We start from the raw sequence: 18565 nt of genomic DNA on the forward strand, positions 1-18565 counted from the left end.
AGGATACGTTACTATCTATTATGTTACAAGGAGACTTACTACAAGCACCTCTAAATATGCAATCTGCTAACTAAGTATTCATCCCTTTCATGATCAGGTTTTTTTTTTTTTTTTTTTTTTTTTTTTTTTTTTGTAGTGCTGGGGATTGAACCCAGGGCCTTATGCTTGTGAGACAAGCACTCTGCCAACTGACTTATCTCCCCAGCCCTCATGATCAATTTTTGAGAACACAACATTTAGCAATAAAACAAGAAAATTTGCACACATTCTCCAGAAAAAGAAATAATAAGAAAGCATATCTCGGTCATGGTTGACAGTGAGAAGCTTCCGGAATGGAAATTCATGGTTCCATGTTCACTTTGTGTCTCTTATTATTTTATTATCCCCTGTAAAATAATTTGTCTTTTATCAAATTTGAGCAAACCACATAGCCTTCACTTTGTATATAATGTTAACGATCCTATTTATTAATGTGTTTTCATGTATTGATATTTTTTGTATTTCATAGAATCTCAATTTAGAACACTTATTTAATTTATTTGTTCTTATTAGTTACACATGACAGTAGAATGCATGTATACATTTTGATAGATCATACCTACATGGAGTATTGTCTTTCATTTTTCTGATTCTACATATTGTAGGATCACATTGGTCATGTTGTCATGTATGTAAATGAGGTGATAATGTCTGTTTTAATTTACTATTCTTTAAGAATACAGTGAATTACATTTATGAAGGACTTTGTTCCAGAAACAATTTCTTCTCCTTTTCGCCTGGTTGAAAAATTCAGGTTGAAAATGATTGTTTTATAGATGAATTGTAACCACATTGCTATGAATGAAAAATATTTTAAATTACTGGTTAGGGTCATTTTTATTTTGATCTAAAAATTGTTCCCACAGTGATGCAACAAAACTGGAAAAGAATTACTGGCTGCTTGGAACAACAGAATTGTCTAATCATAAATGGTGGAAATGGGCTTAGTTCAAAGTTTCCTTTATCATATTAGTGCAATTTAAATAAAACCAATGATGCTACAGGGGAGGAGTGTTGCTGAGTAGTACTACTCTTCTGTGGGAGGGATTGCAGACACTGCTACAGAAGGCACCCCTTGGTCAGGACAGCATCTGAATACATGTGCTGCAGCTCCCTTTATTCTCCTTTCAGGGTAGAGACTTGTAAAATGAAAAAAAAAATAATATTTTAACAGTTAAAGTGAAAAATCAGAAACTTACCCATAACTGGAGTGAATTTGCCCTAGGAAAAGTTTTTAATCATTCAAGTCATAATGTAAAGATCAGAGCACACTTTCTATACAAACAAGAACTAGATACCACATTAGTTTTTATGGAATTTTAGCCAGTTAGAAACAATTGCTGTCTGTAATCTACATGTACAGTTTTGTGTTGATGGAAAAATAAAGTAGCTATCACTGCATCATTGCAGCAGAGAACATAATGAACTAAATCATGCTTATGTATCAGTAGTGACTAGTTGAACATTGATGTAAAGAAAATTTAAAAATAACACAGAACTTTTTCTAAGACTGGATTTGAATTTCAGAGGTAGAGTGCTTGCCCAGTTTGCAAGAAGCCCTTGTACCCATCCCCAGCAGTGCCAAAAAATTTTCTTTAAAAAACTCACTCTTGAGGGCATTTTTGCCTTTGCTTTAAGAGATCTTTACTGGTTACTTTGTACAAAGACTGTGGACTGTGATATAATTAGTGGGCAGGCCAAAACATCACTAGTAACAATAAACAATGATTTAAGTAAATAAAACATCAGTAGTAGATAATGAATAAAACTCTTTATTTTTATACAGAACAATGTTTCTTTCACACATTACTTTGAATTCTGTTTTCACAGTTTCTCTGGAAATCTGCTCAATGCACAAATTATCATAAAGGACAAGGTCTCTCAAGAACTAATGACCATCAAGCGCAAAGTCACTGGATGTAAGTCACCACCTCCACTGGGGTCTAGATGGTAGTCCCTGAGGGGTTTTGCATGTGGAAGTGTGTACTGGATTTGAAGTACAATTTTAACATATGAAAAGAAAGGTCGAATTTTGGGAAAAATGTAACTATCTGAGCAACAATTCCTTAGTCTCTCTTATTTTATTTATTTATTAATTTATCCTTTCCTGTGCTGGGGATGGAGCCCAGGGCCTCACATGTGTTAGACAAGGGTTCTACTCCTGAGCTACATCCTCAGTCTCTCTCTTATTCTTTTTTTTTAATTCTGCAACAGAGAAAGTCAGGAAATGTTATCAAGTAGATCAACAGGCACACACTGAAGTTGTGACTGTCAGTGTGCATAATGATGGTGCCTCTCTCTCTCTCTCTCACTACGTGTGTGTATGTGTGTGTGTTTCTCTATGTGTGTGTGTTTTCCTGATATGTATCCTATCAACTTTCAGGAAACACAATTTCTAGAGTCTGTATTTGAACACTTAAGTGTCATTCTTAATCTACTCAAAATATGTTCACAGTGATTCTGAATGCCTTATACTTAACATCTATATCTCTGTCTCCATTTCCCTAGTTTCAGTCACTCATCAGAATTGCAATATATAGTCTCTGAGTTCCAATTTGAATCTTCCTGCTGTTCTCTGTTCCTTGAGTGCTTTTCTGAGATTTCTGATCTGTATTTTCTTAGGACTGCAGTACTTTCCCGCAAAGATCCTTCTAAGGCATCTGTAGATGATGATAAGACATTTATTTGTCATCACAGATTTTATTTGATGTCTTTGGCACATGATTAGAGTGAGCTGGATCCTTTTCTGTGTGTGTGTTTTTGATGGAGATTGAACCCAGGGCTTCTTACAGGTTAAACCCAGGCTCTACCCCTGAGTGGCACCTCCATCTCCAGCTGAGGATGCATACCTAGTATCATTTCATTTCCCTGAAAGCCTGCTGACTGTTTTAATGTGAACATGAGACTTTATGCAGAGGTATGCAGTATCCATGGGAGGAGAGCTTCCCTCTTGGAAGGACTCTGGAGCTTCTCATTGATTTCCTTCCTATTAAGACCTTCATCTGCTTTATTGAAAGTGGACACTTAAGAGACCAGCAATACTCACTAGAGTAAGAATAAGTGCCCTGGACACTTATAGTGCCCTCGACAGTCTTGAGTCCCCCATTATGTCCATCATCCAGAGGATCAATAGGGGAGCATCCCCATGTGTTGGGTTTCCCTAGGAAATACACTCTCAATCAGCTCTTAGTACATTTTCAAACTTGGGACAATTTAACATATACTTATTTATTTCTATAGCACATTAGTTTAGTCAGTATTTAAAGGATAAGGAGAGCAAAGCTAAAGAAAAAAAGGTGCTTGAAAATTAATTGAAACTGTGGTACAAAAGAAAATCAAAGAGAAGACAAGGAAGAGCAAGTCTGAGGATAACAAAAAATGTGCTTCCCAAACCATGAGGAGCTCAAATCTGACTCCATGTTTAAGATCAAAAGCAAAAGAAGAATATGATTACCATAAGAACCACACAACAGTAAGTTTATTCAGAGCAAATCTCTTTCTAAATATAAAACTGAACACATGAAGAAACATTTCCTATGAGTTCTTATTATGAGAAGAGTAACAACACCTATTGTCCAAATACAAATCACAGCACTACTCCTAATAAAGATCAAAAAAGAACATGAAGACTGTGGCATTACACCAAATTAAAGCCAAAAAAAAAAAAAAAAGAAAATGAAAATTTAAATCGCACTAAAATATAATGGACATATGAGTTTAGCTTTTCCTACAGTGTTAAACTAATCTAGGTAAAAGTCATTAATGCTATTAGGTGAGTTTGATAATGTAAAAAAAGCTCACATTTATTTCAGAAGAATTAATGTGTCATTGGTTCTCTGCCCATGCCATAATTGTTGCCGTGCTACTTTATGTAAGGACCACTAGTCATGCCCCATCATCAAATTTAGACATCTGCACAAGAAGCAACACTAGCCCTTTTGAGGGCACCAACGAAGGGAAAATTAGGAGAGTTGACCCATTCACATATTCTGCACTGAATAGATCCTTCTAGCTCTTCCCCTGATTATTCTGCGGCTATTAAATCTCTCAGACCTTTAGTGACAAAGGGGGTAAAATTCATATTAACACATTTTTTCCTAATAAAAAAAGCAAAATTTCAGTCTGTAAAATCAATATAAAAATAAAGGTTCAATCAATAAATATAATGGAATTTGTTTGAAATAGGATTGAATTATATTATTTGTATAATAGGAAAAGATAAACATTTAATGCCCCTTATAAATTGTGTACATATAGAGGCATATGCATCCCTTGTACAAGTATATGTAATACAAAGAAAATGTTATTATAAATTACATAATTGCTGACTCCACAGTCAGCAATTATCACCAAGAAAAATTAGAATTATTGATTAAAAATGAAGTATAGTTTTTGCTCTATCACAGATGGTCTTTATTTTAAAAGCAGGATCATTGAATTGTCATATTCAATATTTAGGAGAAAGTTAATATGGTTTTCTTAGCAGCAATACATAGGAACATTAGTGCACAATTTTTTTTATTATTGTATACAAATGGGATACATGCTGTTTCTCTATTTGTACATGGAGTCAAAGCATACCATTTGTATAATCATAAATTTACATAGGGCAATGATGTTTGATTCATTATTTTTTCCCTTCCCCCCACACCATCCACCACTCTTTTCCCTCTATACAGTCCTTCTTTCCTCCATTTCTACCACCCTCCTTAACCCTAACCCTAAACCTATCACTAACCCTAACGCTAACCTCTCCCACCCCCCATTATATGTCCTCATCTGCTTATCAGCGAGATCATTCATCCTTTAGTTTTTTGAGATTGACTTATCTCACTTAGCATGTTATTCTGTGAAGTGTCTATTCATCTCCTTAGCCCATTTTTTGATTGGATTATTTGTATTCTTGGTGTCGAGTTTTTTGAGTTCTTTATATATTCTGGAAATTAGCGCTCTATCGAAAGTATGAGTGTCAAAGATATTCTCCCACTCTGTAGGCTCTCTCTTCACATTACTGATAATTTCCTTTGCTGAGAGAAAGCTTTTTAATTTGAATCTATCCCAGTTGTTGATTCTTGCTTTTATTTCTTGTGCTATGGGAGTCCTGTTAAGGAAGTCTGATCCTAAGCCAACAAGTTGAAGGTTTGGACCTACATTTTCTTCTATAAGATGCAGGGTCTCTAGTCTGATCCCGAGGTCCTTGATCCATTTTGAGTTGAGTTTGGTGTAGGGTGAGAAATAGAGGTTTAATTTCATTCTGTTGCATATGGTTTTCCAGTTTTCCCAGCACCATTTGTTGAAGAGGCTATCTTTTCTCCATTGCATATTATTGGACCCTTTGTCTAGTATGAGAAAATTGTATTTATTTGGGTTTGTGTCCATGTCCTATATTCTGTACCATTGATCTACCTGTCTATTTTGGTACAAATACCATGCTGTTTTTGTTACTATTGCTTTGTAGTAGAGTTGAAGATCTGCTATTGTGATACCCCCTGCTTTGCTCTTTCTACTGAGGATTGCTTTAGCTATTCTGGGTTTTTTATTCTTCCAGATGAATTTCATAATTGCTTGCTCTATTTCTGTAAGGTACATCTTTGGGATTTTAATTGGAATTGCATTGAATCTGTATAGAACTTTAGGTAGTATGGCCATTTTGACAATATTAATTCTTCCTATCCAAGAACATGGGGGATCTTTCCATCTTCTAAGGTTTTCTTTCATTTCTTTCTTCAGTGTTCTGTAGTTCTCATTATAGAGGCCTTTCACCACTTTTGTGAGATTGATTCCCAAGTATTTTATTTTTTTTGATGCTATTGTGAATGGGGTAGTTTTCCTAATTTCTCTTTCTGAAGATTCATCACTTATGTATAAAAATGCATTGGATTTATGAGCATTGATCTTGTAACCTGCTATTTTACTGAATTCACTTATGAGTTCTAAAAGTTTTCTGGTGGAATTTCCTGGTTCCTCTAAATGTTTAATCATGTCATCAGCGAACAGGGATAGATTGAGTTATTCTTTTCCAATTCATATCCATTTAATTTCTTTGGTTTGTCTGAATGCTCTGGCTAGAGTCTCAAGGACAATGTTGAATAGAAGTGGTGAAAGAGGGCATCCATGCCTTGTTCCAGTTTTTAGGGGGAACGCTTTCAGTTTATCACCATTTAGAATGATATTGGTCATGGGCTTAGCGTAGATGGCCTTTATAATGTTAAGGAATGTTCCCACTACCCCAATTTTTTCTAGTGTTTTGAGCATGAAGGGATGCGTGTTTTATCGAATGCTGTTTCTGCATCTATTGAAATAATCATGTGATTCTTAACTTTAAGTCTGTTGATATGGTGAATGACATTTATTGATTTCTGGATTTTGAACAAACCTTGCATCCCTGGGATAAAACCCACTTGATCGGGTGCACTATCTTTTTAATATATTTTTGTATGCGATTTGCTAAACTTTCGTTGAGAATTTTTGCGTCAATGTTCATTAAGGATATTGGTCTGAAATTTTCTTTCCTCGATGTGTCTCTGTCTGGTTTAGGTATCAGGGTGATATTGGCTTCATAGAACGAGTTTGTGAGGGTTCCCTCCTCTTCTATTTCATGGAATACTTTGAGAAGTATTCGAATGAGCTCTTCTTTAAAGGTTTTGTAGAACTCGGCTGAGAACCCATCTCGTCCCGGACTTTTCTTTGTTGGTAGGCTTTTGATGACCTCGTCTATTTCATTGCTTGAAATTGATTTATTTAAGTTGTGTATGTCCTCCTCGTTCAGTTTAGGTAATTCATATGTCTCTAGAAACTTGTTTGATGTCTTTGAGGTTTTCTGTTTTGTTGGAGTATAGATTTTCAAAATAGCTTCTGATTATGTTTTATATTTCACTTGTGTCTGTTGTGATATTTCTTTGTTCATTCCGAATTTTAGCAATTTGAGTTTTCTCCCTCTTTCTCTTTGTTAGTGTGGCTAAGGGCTTATCAATTTTTTTATTTTTTCAAAGAAACAACTATTTATTTTGTTAATTTTTCCAATTGCTTCTTTTGTTTAAATTTTGTTGATTTCGGCTCTGATTTTAACTATTCCCTGTCCTCTACTACTTTTGGTGTTGGTCTGCTCTTCTTTTTCTAGGGCTTTGAGCTGTAGTGTTAAGTCGTTTATTTGTTGAATTCTACTTCTTTTGTTGAATGCACCCCATGAAATAAATCTTCCTCTATGTACTGCTTTCATAGTGTCCCAGAGATTTTGATATGATGTGTCTTTGTTCTTGTTTACTTCTAAGAATTTTTTTATTTCCCTCCTGATGTGTTCTGTTATCCATTCATCATATAATAGTGTATTATTTAATCTCCAGGTATTGGGGAAGTTTCTGTTTTTTATTTTGTCATTTATTTCTAATTTCAATCCATTATGATCTGATAGAGTACAAGGTAGTATCTCTATCTTCTTGTGTTAGCTAATAGTAGCTTTGTGGCATAAAATATGGTCTATTTTAGAGAAGGATCCATGTGCTGCTGAGAAGAAAGCATAGTTGTTCTTTCTTGGATGGTATATTCTATATATGTCGGTTAAGTCTAAATTGTTGATTGTGTTGAGATCTATGGTTTCTTTATTTAATTTTTGTTTGGAAGATCTATCTAGTGGTGAGAGAGGTATGTTAAAATTGCCTAGTATTATTGTGTTGTGGTCTATTTTATTTCTGGAATTGAGAAGGATTTGTTTGACGTATGTGGGTGGGTAAATGTTCGGGGCATAGATATTTATGATTGTTATGTCTTGCTGGTTTATGCTTCCCTTAAGCAGCATGTAATATCCTTCTTTATCCCTTCTGACTAGTTTTGGCTTGAAGTCCACATTATCTGAAATGAGGATGGACACAGCTTTTCTGCTGTGTCCCTGTGGAAGATATATTTTTCCCATCCTTTCACCTTTAGTCTGTGGGTATCTCTTTTTATGACATGAGTCTCTTGCAGGCAGCATATTGTTGGATTTTTCTTTTTAATCCAATCTGCCAGTCTATGTGTTTTGATTGATGAGTTCAGTCCATTAACATTCAGGGTTATTATTGTGATATGATTTGTATTCCCAGTCATTTGACTCATTTTTGTTTTTTGACATGATTTGGTTTCTCCTTTATTTGGTTATTCCTTTAGGCAAGTTCCTCCCATTGCTGATTTGCATCGTTGTTTTTCATCTCTTCCTCATGCAATATTTTGCTGAGAATGTTCTGTAATGCTGTCTTTGTCGTTTTAAATTTCTTTAGCTTTTGTTTATCATGGAAGGATCTTATTTTGTCGTCAAATCTGAAAGTAAGTTTTGCTGGGTATAAGATTCTTGGTTGGCATCCGTTTTCTTTCAGGTTTTGGTAAATGTTGTTCCAGGCCGTTCTAGCTTTTAGGGTCTGGATTGAAAAATCTGCTGATATCCGTATTGGTTTCCCCCTGAATGTAATTTGGTTCTTCTCTCTCACAGTCTTTAAAATTCTGTCTTTATTTTGTATTTTAGGTATTTTCATTATAATGTGCCTTGGTGTGGGTCTGTTGTAATTTTGTATATTTGGAGTCCTATAAGCCGCTTGTACTTGGTTTTCCATTTCATTCTTCAGATTTGGGAAATTTTCTGATATTATTTCATTGAATAGATTGTTCATTCCTTTGGTTTATTTCTGTAAGTCTTCCTCAATACCAATAATTCTTAAATTTGGCCTTTTCATGATATCCCATAATTCTTGTAGATTCTGTTCATGATTTCTTACCATCTTCTCTGTTTGGCCAAGTTTGATTTCAAGATTAAACATTTTGTCTTCAATGTCTGAGGTTCTGTCTTCCAGGTGTTCTATCCTATTGGTTATGCTTTCTATGGAGTTTTTAACTTGGTTTATTGTTTCCTTCATATCAAGGATTTCTGTTTGTTTGTTTGTTTGTTTTTCAGTATCTCTCTTTATTGAACTGATCTCTTGCGTCCCGTATTTGGTCTTTTAACTATTGATTGGTGTGATCATTTAATGCCTGCATTTACTCTTTCATCTCCTCCTTCAAAGCCTGCATTTGCTCTTTCATCTCCTCATTTACTTCCCTGATTGTTTTAATTATGTACATTCTGAACTCCCTTTCTGACATTTCTTCTGCTGTGCTGTCATTGGGTTTTATTGATATAGTATCTAGGTTTGTTTGGAACATTTTCTTCCCTTGTTTTCTCATATTGGTCAGATGTCAGTGGGACCCTGAGATATTGCAGATTTCCTCTATTGGCTTATAGTGACCCTGTAGAATTCCAGTGTATCACCTCCCAGCCTTCAGTAGCCTGAAGTCTTGGAGGAACTTGATAATGCTGTGCTTCCAAAGAAAGCTGCCCCTAGCCCCCTACTGATTCCAGGGCTTGGATCTGGCTCTGTGCGGAAAGGCTCTCACTGGGGAGTCTGCACCGTGCAGCTGGCCATGTGGGAGGAGCCCACCACCAGAGTGTGCAAGGCTACCTGGGGAAGACTCTAGCTGCCCTGCCTTGCTCTTATAAGCTACCCCTATCCATGCCTGCCACCTAGGTCGAGCTTCACCCAGTGGTGGAGACTCACCCCGTGGCTCTATTTTAGTCCAAGTCTCTCAATGCCTCCCCTTCTTGAGTCCTGGGTTGTGGAGCGACTGGAGATGCAGTCACCCTATAGTCTGCCATCTTGGATTGCCCCATGGAAAGAGTCTGTGGCCGGAGGGAGCAGGGCTGCCTGGTGAATTCTCTGACTGCCCTGCCCTGATCCCAGAGGCTGTTTGCAGGTTGAAGCTCTCTGTTGGCTTGGGGACTTGTCGCTGGCTCTGTTTAGAAAGGCTCTCAATGGGCGGTCTGCTCTGAGAAGCTAGCCTTGAAAGACGCCTCCCGCTGCAGGGGGCTGGGCTTCTTGTCCTGATCCCTAAAGCCGCTTGCAGGCCAGAGCACGCGCGCTGACTCCGGGACTTGGAGCTGGTTCTGATCAGAAAAGCTCTCACTGGGGGGCCTGCTCCAAGAAGCTGGAGAAACTGGCTGTGTGAAGGGGCCCACTGCTGGAGTGCACAGGTCTGCCTGGGGAAGACTCTAACTGCCCTGCCCTGCTCCGATAAGCCACCTGTATCCAGGCCTGCCACCCAGGCCGAGCTTTACCCGGTGGGCGAGACTCACCCGTGACTCTATTTTAGTCCAAGTCTCTCAATGCCTTTCCTTCTTGAATCCTGGGTTCTGGAGCGACTGGAGATGCAGTCACCCTCTAGTCTGCCATCTTGGATTGCCCCCAGTGCACAATTTTTATTTGCATTTCAAAAACAAGTTACATATCTGTAAGTAAAGGTAACATTACAATAGTGTCTCCTTTATCTGCAGGGGATGTGTCCCAAGACCTTTATGGATGCATAAAATAGAATAGTATCAAACCCTATCTATATTTTTTTCCTATGTGTACATTTCAGTGATACTTTAATTTATTAGGCATGCCAAAAGTTCAGCGACTAATAAAATAGAAAAAAATATATAACAATATACTAAAGTTATTTAAAGCTTATGAATTATTTCTGAAATCTTTCTTTAACATTTTCAGACTGAAGTTGCCCACCAGTAACTAAAGTCTTAGAAAGCACAACTGAAAATTTTGGGGAACTACAGTGATTTTTTTTATCTTTGATGTCCCATCCCATGATGATACCTTCCCCATTAGCTCCAGACACCTTTTATTCTTGAGCTGTCTTTCCAGTGTCGCCATCTTTATTAGGAGACTTCATTGTTGTTAGCTTTCCATTACTGCAACAAAATACCTGAGATAACTTATAAAGAGAAGAGATTTATTTTGGCTCACAGTTTTGGAGTTGATAGTCCTTGATCAGCTGGCCTCTTGCTTTGGGCCTGTGGTAAGGCAACATATATCATGGTGACACATGTAGTGGAACAGATCTGTGTGCCTGATGACCAGGAATCAAGGAGACAAAGAGAAAGGAGCTGGAGTCCCTTAATCAATACCCTTTGAAGGCATACCTCCAGTAATCTACAGGTTTCCCACAGGCCCCACCTCATTAAGTTTCACAGCCTCGTACTAGCAGCACCCTGGGGATCAAACCTTTTAACACATGAATTTTTAGGGTACCTCCAAAATCTAAATTGTAGCAGTTGTCATTATCATGACCGGACATCAGTAAAACACAATGCAAGCTCTTACTTCAAGACTGTTCGTGATCACAGAAATTAAAAATAAGACTTTAATTTCCCCACTGGCCACTCTCCACAGCCATCTGATCACAGGGACAGTCATAAAATACCCTGCTCCAGCAAGGAGGCAGACATCTCACACCTGAAACTTCAAGTCTTACAAATTCCTACAGATTATGTCTTGAGTTCATCTTTGTCCTGTTTCCCTGGTCATGGGGCACGGTGCTGTGAGACTCAGGGAGAACTTCTGTAGTTATTTCCAGCTGGCTTCTGCTCTGTCCCTCCTCAATCTGTTCTCTACTCAAAGCCCCAGTGTGTTCTTGGTGTCAGTCAGATCACACAGCCCCCTTAAAACCCTACCCTGGACCTCCTGCCCCTGGGATAACTCAGGCTCCTCCTGAGGGGCACTATGGCCCCTGCATAGTGTTCACCTTCTTGCAAGCTGAGAGCAGCCCTTCCTCCCCACTGCAACAGTTCACTCCACTTCTCCACCTGGGATGTTCATCTCACAGTTCATTCTCATGTTACTGCTGCCTCCTCAGCTTCCAAGTCTCAGAAAAGATGGGTCTATTCTGGGAGTCTGCAGACCATCCCACCTACTTCCTTCAGAGCTCTTCTCATTTCATAAATGTCTCCCTGCTTTTTGTCTGTTCCCCCAGGTGTTGTGTTAGAAAATACCAGTCCCAAAGGGGATTTTTATTGCAAAAAGACAGAGTGGAAAAGCAATAGAAGTTTTTATTTGCTCAGATCAGAAAACTGTCAAGTGCTTATAGCACCCCAAATATTATTTCCCTGAGAATCCACACAGTTCAATCTGTCTTTCTTATTCTTACCCATCACTCAACTTATGGATGATTCTTCTACCAGTGAACTAGACAGTTAAAGTTGGTGCTCAAAAATGAAAGTGTTCTCCTGATGCAGGTTACCAGCCCAGAAGAAATCCTGTATCCAGGATTCAGTAGTAATCCTGTGTCTGGGATAGGATAATTTGCTCCCAGGTAACTTTGTTTGTCTGTTTCATTTGTTTTGTCTTGCTTTTACTTTGCAGTCCTGAGGATTGGATCCAGGGTGTCATGCTTACTAGGCAAGTGCTTTTCCACAGAGCTACCTTCTCTGCTCTGTGGGTTTTCTTAATAGCTGTGTTAGGCTATTGGCTCATTTTCAGATTGATCCAGTTGTAAAATATATACATCTCAGTTGTTGGGTTGGTTTTTGTTTTTTATTTTTTAATTGAATCTCAGAGCCTAAAATGGAACCAGTCTTGGAACACACTCTCTTAATTGGCCTGTGCATACCCCATTTTTATTTAGTTAGTTACTCTTAATAAAATAATAATGACTTGCAAAATAGCCACTTGTTATTTCATATTATTTGTAAACTTTCAGGAATTGATTTTTCTCCTCATATAGTGTCATGAAGAGTCCTGCACACTGTTTTGGGGGCACACAGGCTATTTCCAGGTCAGAGTTTGTGAATAGAACTGCTATATATGTTTTTTGCATGTGTTATGCCACATATGTTCACCCATCTGTCTTGAGTGCATACATGTGAATGGAATTTCTTGGTTGTGGAGAATACGAACCTTCATCTTTTAAGGTGAAGGATTAAGGATTTTAGTCCATTTACTGTTGCTGTATCAAAATGCCTTGAGACTGTGAAATTTATAAGGAAAAGAAGTCTATTTGCTTCATGGTTCTGGACTGGGAATTTTAGAAGCAGGCCTCTGGCATCTTCATAGTATCTGGTGAAAACTTTCATGCTGTAACATAACATGGAAGAGGGCATCACATGGCAAGAACAACAGTCTTTTCCTCTTCTTCCATAAAGACACTAATCTTGTCTTCATGACTTCATCTGTTCCTAATTACCTCCCACAGGTCCCACCTGTAATACCATTAACAATGACTTTGGAAATTAAGTTTCCAACACAGGAAATTTTAGGAACACATCCAAGCCATAGTAGTAAGTTATAGACTATCTTCCAAAGTAGATCTCTGCCAGCAAATCACACTAAGCCCCAGGCACACATTCTGCTCCCATGAAATCATTCATATTAAATTGAACTGCTGGTGTTTACATTTATTCCTCTTGGTTGTCAACACTGCTTTAAACTGGCTCTTCTGCAAGGTAGAAATCACCTTTAATACTATTGGTGGCATCCATGATATTAACTACCCTTTACCAGCTTCTCTGGTTCATGTTGCTGTAAAACACTGATGGGAGCCAGGCATGCTGGTGAAACCTGTTACTCCAGCAACTTCCCAGGGACACTTAGGGTGAGGCAGGAAGATCACAAGCTGGAGTCCAGCCTTGGTGCCTTAGCAAAACTGTATCTCACATTAAACATACAAATGCTGGTGTGTAGCCCAGTGGTAGAGCACTTGCCCAGCATGTGCAGGGTCCAGGTTCAGTCCCCAGCACCCCACAGAGACAGACAAACAACATAAAAACAATTATGGAGGTAACACCCCTCAAGTGAAAGTCTGCTCTGATTCAGGGCTTCACATTATGGCCTTCATTCTCAGCACATAGATACCACACCTGTTTTATGGAAGAGGAAACAAGCAAAAAGAAGATAAGTCAGTTGCTCATATCCTAGGACATGTGTCAACTTTATGTTCTTTCCCCTAAATTACATGAGCTTCTCACCGAGTCCATACAGAGAATCCTACTGTGTGTCCCCAGACTCTGACTCACCTGGCAGCACCCTAGCTCTGCCTCCAGCCCTGGGTGATGAAGTCCTACTCAGCTCAACAGCTGTCAGTCACTCAGCATCATTCATGCCTTGGCATCCCAGATAGACAAGAACTCAGAGGCACTGGAGTTTAGACTAGCTCTGTCTCAGAATTAAACCTGAGGTCATTTAACTTCTGCCCACTGGCCACTTTCCACTGCTCTGAAGTCCTGCCTCTTTATGTATGAAAGGGAATAATGGGACATGCCCCAGAGGTGGCAGGAAGTGTAACTTCTGCTGAAACAACAGGTAACTCCTCTTAACCATGTTTTCAAAATCCTTCCTATGCAGGTTTGGACAGAAATGCTCAAACTAGAGCCTCATGTTTAGTAATCAAATGGCAAGTTAAATATAATATGACTCACAGTTGCCCCTACCTCAGATTTTCAATGTGAACTAAGTCTGAACTCTTCGTAGGTATTGAAGATGATGAACACATTACACTTTTGGATGAAGGATCGAAAGAACTCAGTGAATTCCACCTTAAAAGTGAATCACATAAGATGAAACTTTGGATTCAGGTAAAAATAAAACAAACTGGTTATCGTTAAAATAAAAGTATGATCTTTGATGGAAGCAAAACACGGATCTTCCCAAACCTTGAGTCTGGAAATACCCTGACATCTTATAGGGAATACACTGAGCCTCTCTTGACTACACAATTATTGTAAAGTCCTGAATGTGTGGATCATCCAAGAGCACCATTGATTCTGTAGCTTTAGGCAAAGTGACAACAATTTTGCCCTGGTTGAATCAAAGTCTTCAAAAACAAATCAAGCAGTAGACAATGCTATAGTCAAAGAGTCTTGCAGTGCAGATGGTGCTTCAGAAAACTCAGGATAAGAGGGTTCAGTGTCCTTAGATTTATTCAAAATTAAAATGAAACATCATGACTGTTTTATTTTTCTAGAATATCTCTACATGTTTATGAGTGTTTGTTAGATCTTCCTGAACAAATGCTTTATCTAGAAATCTGAGTGTTTTGTCAATTTTTTTAGTCTCCATAGTACCCTGCCCCAACCCATGAATAAATTTTTCCAAGTGAAAATTTCAGACCAAGATTTTTAAACATTAATAAAAGTGTTGGAATGATTATAATTGGTATTATCATGTAAATCCCAGAATTCTGTTTTCAGCCCACACATCACAGCAGTTCCAGCTCCTCCACACTGACTAATAACAATTACAAGTCAGAAGAACAATGATCAAGCCCCATTGGAGACTGGACAGTCCTTACCCCTTCCCTCTTCTCCTCTCCTTTCCTGAAATGAAGGGTTTTATGCCACTATGGTTATGGACTCTCAGTATTCTCAGCTCAAGTGGCATCAGGCCATAATAATCCATCTGAAATGTCATTTTAGTTTCCTCATGCATTGTGATGATTTCAAGAATATCCCAAGATGGCAGTCAGGTCCACAGAATGCTTAATGCTTTGGTTCAGAAATAATGGGAGCTTCTCCTGGAGCCATTAACAAAAACTGCAAAGGCCTCTGCCCTCATGGATCTTGAAGTTTAGAAGGGGAAGGCAGAAAGCAACCAAAAAAAAAAAAAAAAGCATACCTGATAAATTATACTTTAAGGAGGGAGAAAAGGATTAGGCAGCTGGATTTCAATATTATATGGGACAACCAGAATCAGGAAGAAGGAAAGGTGGGCAAGATGAGGTATGAATGAGTTAGTCATTCATACCTCAGGGAGGAGACTATTTCAGACATATACCAAGTGCCAAGGGCACAAAGAAATTTGAGAAATAGTAAAGAGGTAGTGTGTTTCCAGGTGAGTGAGCTGAACAGAGGCAGGTCACAGGACCAGTGATGACCCAGGGTCATTCACATGGAGCATCCTAGGCCATTTTGATGACTTTGGTTTTTATTCTGTGTACAGAACCCTTGTAGGGTTTCAAGCTAAGGGGTAGCATGGTCTTACTTGGTTTAGATTCTGACTTGCATTTGAAGAGACTTGTTCTGATGGCAAAGTTGAGGAAGGACCTAGGTCTACATAGGGTGAAGGCAGACATAGGACCACCCCGTCAGAAAACCATTGCCACCCAGGTGACAGCAGCATGGCAGCAGCAGTGTGGGTGTGGATGGTGTCCCATCCTGTGGGTTTTAAAGGGGGTGCCCAATGGATTCAATGTTTGAAGGAGAGTTCTGGGGACACCTTGAAGTCTGAATGGATTCCCATCTGTGGAAAGGAGAGGACTAGATAAATCATGTTTGGAGAAAATGCAAAGATTTGCTTTGAGGCAAATTGAGTTTGAGATATTTTACATATAATCATGTGTAGACACTGGATCTGCAATCTATGGAGAAATGTAGACTGAATTATATTCTTATATAATAATTACTATCATTTAAGTTATTGATGATGACTAATTATGTAATAATTTATTAGTATCACTAAGTAATTATTATTTGATAATTATACAGTTCTTAATATCATCATTATAATTATTATTATTTCAACATCTGGAGCAGTATGATGGGGGTGCAATTTGGAGTCCCAGAATCATGGCATGTGCATTTCTATAAACTGCTATGCATCTTCCTGAGAGACAGACCTTTTGTTCACCTCCAAACTCCACTTCTTGTGTTCCTCTTTTGTTTCCATTTTGGATCACATCTGTGGAGACCAGCTCCAAGGCGATGGAGGAAGGGAACAAACTCACAGGACAGAATGATGGAAGTCTGAGGGAACTAAAAGATCTGAGTCACACTCTCACTTCAGGCTGTGGCAACATCCAGCCTCCACTTATGGTAAGTCAAAGACCAGAAATTTTCTCCTCTTTTGCAAGTGTTCCAAGGGTCCAGGTAGCAGGATTGCACTGTGAAGAAATCTGTCAGCAGTCATAGAGATCTCATATCACCATGTTCTTAACTCCCCAGTTGGTAGAGTGCTTGCCTTGTAAGCACAAGACCCTGGGTTTAATCCCCAGCCTCACAAAAAAAAAAAATAAAATAAAAGCTAAGGCTATTCTTAAAGGTCAAGGACATTTAAAGATGAAGGTTTATTTGAAGCTTGTTTTATAATGTGTTATGACATTTAGAGGACAAAATATCCTCACTGAAATATATTTCCAAGTGTAGGTTTTCATTTCTTAAAAATATGAGTCTTTGCATTATCTCCCCAACTCAAGTACTATAAAACAGTTTAATTCCCAATAAACCTGGCACTTTTTTCATACAGAAGTATGCAGAACATAATTAGTTCTCACACTGCAAAAAAAAAACCACAGAAGTGAGCAAAGCATTCTTATTTCCAAAATCTAAACCTATTTAGAATTTCTAAAAAATTATTTTACATTTTTATAAATATAGATAAACCATTGGAGGAGGGGCCATATCAATGAGTATTTAAAATTTCTTCTTTATTTACATTCCTTGGATACATTTTTCTAAAGTTTCAAGTTTTATATGTAAAATGGTTTAAAGATGCAGCAATGTAATAAAGAAATGCAATAGATGCCTCAGTTTTTTGCCTCACAATGACTGGTTGAATGTATCTGTCTCCACCTAGGGACCTATCAGTGAGCAAAGCATTGAGGCATATGTAAATACATTCACAGACATGTACAGCAAACTGGAACAGGACAGTTCTCACAATGCAAATCTCTCCTGGAAAGTATCAAAGCAGTGAAGGACAGGATTGTGGTGCTGCCGGGCACTAGAGATCACCAGCAGCAGTGATAATTGGAAATGACTAAGTATTGCTTTCAGAATACACATGCCCTGGAAAGCCTTGGGCATTTTCAAGAGGTGGAGGCCAGGGGAGATATTAGAGGCACACTGGGACATTCACTTGAGCTGTGCAGATGCAGAGTTCACTGGCCTTGGAGATCTGAGGCAGGAGTTGCATGCCAGCTGAAGCGATCTCTCAGTGTCCCTTTGTGGGTGGACTGAGGCAGGGAAACTGGGTGTTCTTGGAAGATGTGGAGTGGCTCCTGTGAGGCAGAAAAGTTTTCTACACAGTTTAATCCTCATGGAGAGTTGTGAAAATGACAGGCGCTCTCTCGACAGCTTAGCGCTGGCTGTGAAGTTGCTTGCTGTGGTTGTGCTCGCAAGGCTGCCCCTTCTGCGGACAGCTTGGTGCAGCTATGGTCCATGGTGGGCTGCAGAGGTTGCGAGTTCCTGCTGCCACTCTCTGACACCTACTCGTTTTAAGTCTGCCTCTTGTTGCTCTGATTAGATGACGGTGGGCTCTCTTGGAAACTGGCCGGCAGGAGCGTAGGGTCCCCTCCTGGCCCACTTCCTTCAGTGTGTGTGTGTGGGCTGACGGCTGCTGTTGGTTGGGTCTCTGTCCCTGTTGCTTTGTTCCCCTCCCTGCCTAGGCCACTGCCCTTTATTGTTGAGAGACTGGCTTAGTTAAGACCAGATGCCTCAGTCTACAGATCCATCCGGCTGATGGATGTGGGAGTGAAGCACATTAGGCTGCCTCGGAGGGGCAGCAGGCCCCCTGCACAGGGAAGACCTGGGCAGTGGCGAGCCTCCCTCACAGGTGACCAGTGCACTGGGCTCCCTCTTCGTGTATGAGCAGCCTCCTGCAGCTTCGCCTGGAGCTGCTGCCCATCCCCCCTTAGTCCATTTCTGCAGAGGGGCCTCCAGATATAAGTCCTGGAGGGACCTTTGCAGGAGGGTCATGGTCAT

General features: G+C 39.1%; 1 pseudogene; it reads left to right on the forward strand.

Moving 5' to 3' along the window:
- LOC124973322 (suppression of tumorigenicity 18 protein-like) overlaps window positions 1–18565 on the forward strand; it is a 110291-nt pseudogene that overhangs the window by 42416 nt on the left and 49310 nt on the right.

This window comes from Sciurus carolinensis (genome assembly GCF_902686445.1).
Source record: "Sciurus carolinensis chromosome 14 unlocalized genomic scaffold, mSciCar1.2 scaffold_124_arrow_ctg1, whole genome shotgun sequence".
Lineage (NCBI taxonomy): Eukaryota > Metazoa > Chordata > Mammalia > Rodentia > Sciuridae > Sciurus > Sciurus carolinensis.